This window comes from Elaeis guineensis, chromosome 12, assembly GCF_000442705.2.
Source record: "Elaeis guineensis isolate ETL-2024a chromosome 12, EG11, whole genome shotgun sequence".
In the NCBI taxonomy this organism is placed as follows: Eukaryota; Viridiplantae; Streptophyta; class Magnoliopsida; order Arecales; family Arecaceae; genus Elaeis; species Elaeis guineensis.
In genome coordinates this window covers 29,521,181-29,526,293 of record NC_026004.2, presented here as the reverse complement: position 1 = coordinate 29,526,293, position 5,113 = coordinate 29,521,181, and the positions used below count along the sequence as shown (strand labels likewise).

Sequence of the window (5,113 nt, the reverse complement as noted above, 5' to 3'; positions counted from 1 at the left end):
TGAGAAGGTATCTTACCTATGGCTAAATAATTTACAATATCAGCAAACCAAGGTTCAGTAGACACAGACATGAGTTGCTCATCTGGGAAAGATTCATTGATGGATGGTTCACTAGATGGTGCGACTGGAATTCGGGACAAATGATCTGCTACAACATTCTCAGTGCCTTTCTTGTCCCTAATTTCTAGGTCAAATTCTTGAAGGAGCAAAATCCATCTGATTAAGCGTGCCTTGGTATCCTTCTTTGCTAGGAGATGTCTAATGGCTGAGTGATCGGTGTAAACAATGGTGTGGGTCCCAACCAAATAAGATCTAAATTTTCTAAAGCAAAGACAACGGCAAGGAACTCCTTCTCAGTTGTGGTGTAGTTAAGCTGCGCATCATTTAAGGTTTTACTTGCATAATATATCACTCTAGGCAGCTTATTTATCCGTTGACCTAAGATTGCGCCCACAACATGATCGGACGCATCACACATTAATTCAAATGGTTCAGACCAGACAGGAGGATGAATGATTGAAGCTGATACAAGTGCTTTTTTTAAAATTCAAAAGATTCCAAGCACTCATGAGTAAATTCAAATTTAGTATCCTTTGCCAAAAGATTAGTCAGTGGACGTGCTACTTTGCTAAAGTTGGCAATAAACTTTCTATAGAATCCAGCATGACCTAAAAATGAACGTATTTCTTTCACAGATTTAGGTGGTGGAAGACTTGCAATTAGATCTATTTTGGCCTTGTCCACTTCAATCCCCTTTTTAGAAATGACATGGCCAAGAACTATTCCCTGTTTGATCATAAACTGACATTTTTTCCAGTTGAGAACTAAGTGCTTCTCCTTACATCATTCTAGAACTAATTGCAGGTGATTCAGACACTCGGAGAAGGTTAGGCCAAAAACAGAAAAGTCATCCATAAAAATTTCTAGAAATCGTTCTATCATATCTGAAAACATGCTGATCATGCATCTCTGGAAGGTTGCCGGTGCATTACATAGTCCAAAGGACATTCGTCTACAGGCAAAAGTACCAAATGGACAGGTGAATGTAGTCTTTTCTTGATCTTCAGCGGCTATTGGGATCTGGTTGTAACCGGAGTATCCATCAAGAAAACAGTAAAACTCTTGTCCGGCTAGCCTTTCCAACATTTGATCAATAAATGGCAAAGGAAAGTGATCTTTCCTTGTCGCAGCATTCAACTTTTATAGTCTATACAGACCCTCCATCCCGTTTGGGTCCTAGTTAGGATAAGTTTGTTTGCATCATTTTGGACCACTGTTACCCCAGATTTCTTGGGTACTACTTGAACTGGACTTACCCAAGAGCTATCAGAAATAGGATAAATTATTGCACTATCTAGGAGTTTCAGAATCTCCTTTTTAACTACATCCTTCATAGCTAGATTAAGCCTTCTTTGGGCTTCTCTTGTTGGTTTAGCCTCTTCCTCTAAGTATATTCTATGTTGAACTATAGAAGGGCTTATTCCTTTGATATCTGCTATGGTCCAACCTATTGCTTCTTGATTTGCTTTTAGAACTGACACTAACTCCTCCTCTTGCTTGGGATCTAGGTCTGATGCAATAATTACAGGCAAAGTTTTTTTGGATCCTAGATATGCATACCTGAGATGTTCTGGAGGGGTTTCAGTTCTAAAATGGGTGCTTTCTCTATCGATGGTTTAGGTGATGATTTCACCATCTCAATGATTGGTTCAGTAGGAAGTGTCGATTCCTGATTAATCTGATTTTCTTTAAGTATTTCATTGACATCCTCAGACTCATGGATTAATCAGGGGTTAGACTCTAGGTCGACTTCATCATCACTAATGTCAATGGATTCATAAATACCATCTTGGACTACATTGACATCAGCATGAGAAGAGGATTCCTGTTCTAAGTTAAAAACATTAAGCTCAATGGTCATATTCCCAAAGGATAACTTCATTAGACCATTTCGACAATTGATTTCAGCATTGGCCGTAGCTAAGAATGGTCTTCCTAAAATGACAGGTATATGTCCTTTAGGATTCGCAACTGGCTCAGTCTCTAAAACAATAAAATCTACAGAGAAAATAAAATTTTCAACCTTTATCAGAACATCCTCGACCATTCCCTTAGGGATCCTGAGAGATCTATCGGCTAACTGTAATGTGATCCCAGTAGGTTGAAGTTTTTCTAATCCTAGTTGCTCATACACCGAATATGGAAGGATATTCATACTAGCTCCTAGATCTAGCAAGGCCTTTTTTATATTGGTTTCTCCAATAACACAAGAAATTGTTGGAGCTCCAGGGTCCTTATATTTAATTGGCACATGGCTAGATAGGTATGAACTAACACTTGCAGCCAAAAATGCTTTCTTTGGTACATTAGTGGTCCTTTTCCTAGTGCAAAGATCTTTTAAAAATTTGGCATAAGTTGGAACCTGATGGATTATATCTAAGAGAGGAATATTAACTTGGACTTGTTTAAATACCTCTAAAATTTTGTCTAAATGTTCAGATTTATTAGATTTCAGTCTGTTTGGAAAAGGAGCTCTAGGACTTTTAAGTACTGGACTAGGTAAATTTTCAATTTCTGGTGCTTGAGGTTGAAAGGTAGTAGTTTTAGATGGTGACTCGACAGATGAGTCCTCTATATCATCAAGTGCAACTACCTTATTGTCTATTTATTTTTTCGATCTTAAGGTATGAATGGCATTTACACCATTAACTTGGTTTTCTTGTTGGGGTCGTGGACCATTTTGGTTCCTAGGATTTGGCTCAGGTTGTCTAGGTAACCTACCATGTTCTCGTTCACTAATGATCAAAGCCAGCTGACTTACTTGCATTTCTAGACGGACTATAGCTTGGGTGTTATTATTTATGAGTTGACCCATGGTTTGCATAAAGCTGGTATGTGTCTTCATCATGGCTTCTAGGCTTTTCTCTAAAGAGGTAATTTTTTTGTCATTATCATGGAAGCCTGGCGGGTTGTTCATCACTGGGTTGGACCTTAGATTTTGTTGATTGAAATTTGGATTGCCTACATTAGGATTCTGGGACCATGAGAAATTCGGGTGATTCCTCCAACCTGGGTTATATGTGGGTGCATAAGGATTGTTCAATGATCCTTGATAGGTGGAATTCACTTGTGCATACTCATTCGAGTAGGAATATTCTTCTAAGACATGGTCTGGTGCATTGCACCCTTTACACATGGGTGCAGATATTTGATTTACATTGGCTAGTCTCTGTAATTCTAAGGCTTTCAATCTACGTGTTAAGGTTGCAATCTTGGCCTCTGATGCTAGGGTTGGTTGAATTTGATGCATTCCTCCTCTTGAAGGTGTAGCTTTATCAGGTTCCCTAGTTGTTTCCCACTGTAAATTTTTCTCGGCTAGGTCTTCTAAGAATTGCCAAGCTTCAGTAGTTTCTTTGTCCATAAATTGGCTTTGGCACAAGGACTCTAGCATGGTTCTTGAGTTTGAATCTAACCCCTCATAGATGATCTGGCATAGTCTCCAAGTTTCTATTCCATGGTGTGGACATTGGGTCAAAAAATTCTTGAAACGATCAAAGTACTTCCAAAATGATTCACCAGCTAGTTGATAAAATTGATTTATTTTATTCCTAATCCTAGCTATTTTATGATGGGAGAAATACTTTTTCAAAAATATTCTCACAAAGCCCTCCCAGGTAGTGACAGAATGGTTTGGCAGACTATAAAGTCACTTCTTAGCATTATCCTTAAGGGCAAAGTTGATTAATCTAAGTTTGACCTCATCCTCTGTTAATTGCAGTTTCATGGTTGCACATACCTCCTCAAATTCTCTAATAAATATATAAGCATCCTCTAATCCTGTGAATTTTGGAAGCATATTTATGATTTGAGGTTTGATTTCAAAATTGTTAGCTGAGGGTTGTGGCAACCTGATACAAGATGGTTGGATGGAGCCAACTGGATAACACAAATCCTTAAGGGTTATGGGTTGGATTGGTTCAGCCATTGGAACAACAGGAATTGACTCAATTCTAACTAGACGACCCGACACCCTTCTCCACACACGAGGTGTACAGTTCTCGATGTTTATACAATTTTTTTTTATAAAATTTTTATGTATAAGAAAAAAAAAGAAAAGAGAAAAAGTTCTAAAGAAAAGATCCTAAGGAGTCCTAAATCTAAAGAAAAGTAACCAAATTAATTTAAATTTTAATAATTTTTTTTTTATTTTTCAAACAAGTGAAACAATAAATTAAACTCAATCTATCCTAGGGTTAACCTAAATCTAGACAGCTCCTAACTGTTCCAAGATGACCCTTCAAGCCTTCCAAGTGGAGATTGATCAACTAGTTAGCCAGGTAAGTATAAGAGGTGGGAGGTTCACTTATCGTTGCCTTTCTAGACACCAAACGAGTTGGCCAAGCCAGCAACTGAACCAATTTAACAAACCACCCTCAGGGACTTGCCTAGACACCAACTAATCAAACAACTCAAACTTGGTAGAACTCTTAGGGTTCCTTGTCCTATTGAGCTCGAATTCCTTAAGGTTGACGTCTAATTGATTTTAAGATTAAAGGTCTAGGTAATGCAATATGATGGAGATGATTTTTGGGCTAAGAAAGGGTAATGAAATCTCCACCTTATCTTTTTAATGGGTTGATGCCCTTAGATTAATTATGAAAATGCAAATGCAAATAAACAAGATGACCAAGAATGTAAAAGATTTTAATTTAGAATTTTTTTTTTATTTTGATATTTTACTTCACGATTATGAAATGTCTTTTGTTTTGTTTTATTTTTTTTTTTTTTATGATTAAGTAAATTCAAATGATTAGGTCTAAAAGGAAAAGTAATTAACTAAAAATAATAAAAGAAAAATTAAAAGCATACCTGAGTTTTCCAGCAATCACCAACTAAATCTAGAAACCTAAAAGAAAAAGAAAGAGAGTTATAAAGTACGAAGAATAAATATTTGAAAATAATTTAAAACGCCAAATCCCTGACAACGGCACCAAAAACTTGATGTGCAAATCTTAAAATTTGTAAATAAAATCGCAAGCGCACAGTGTGCAGAGTAGCACGACCAACGAGTACGGGTCGATCCCACAGAGACTTAGTTTAAAAATGATTTTCA

At 37.0% G+C, this 5,113-nt stretch overlaps 1 non-coding gene across 1 annotated transcript; it reads left to right on the top strand.

The window, feature by feature from the left end:
- The first annotated feature begins 3,509 nt into the window (after positions 1-3,509).
- On the top strand, positions 3,510-3,616 carry LOC140852978 (small nucleolar RNA R71). Its single transcript, XR_012136055.1, has one exon. It is a non-coding gene; the product is annotated as a small nucleolar RNA R71 (small nucleolar RNA).
- Positions 3,617-5,113: the final 1,497 nt, after the last annotated feature.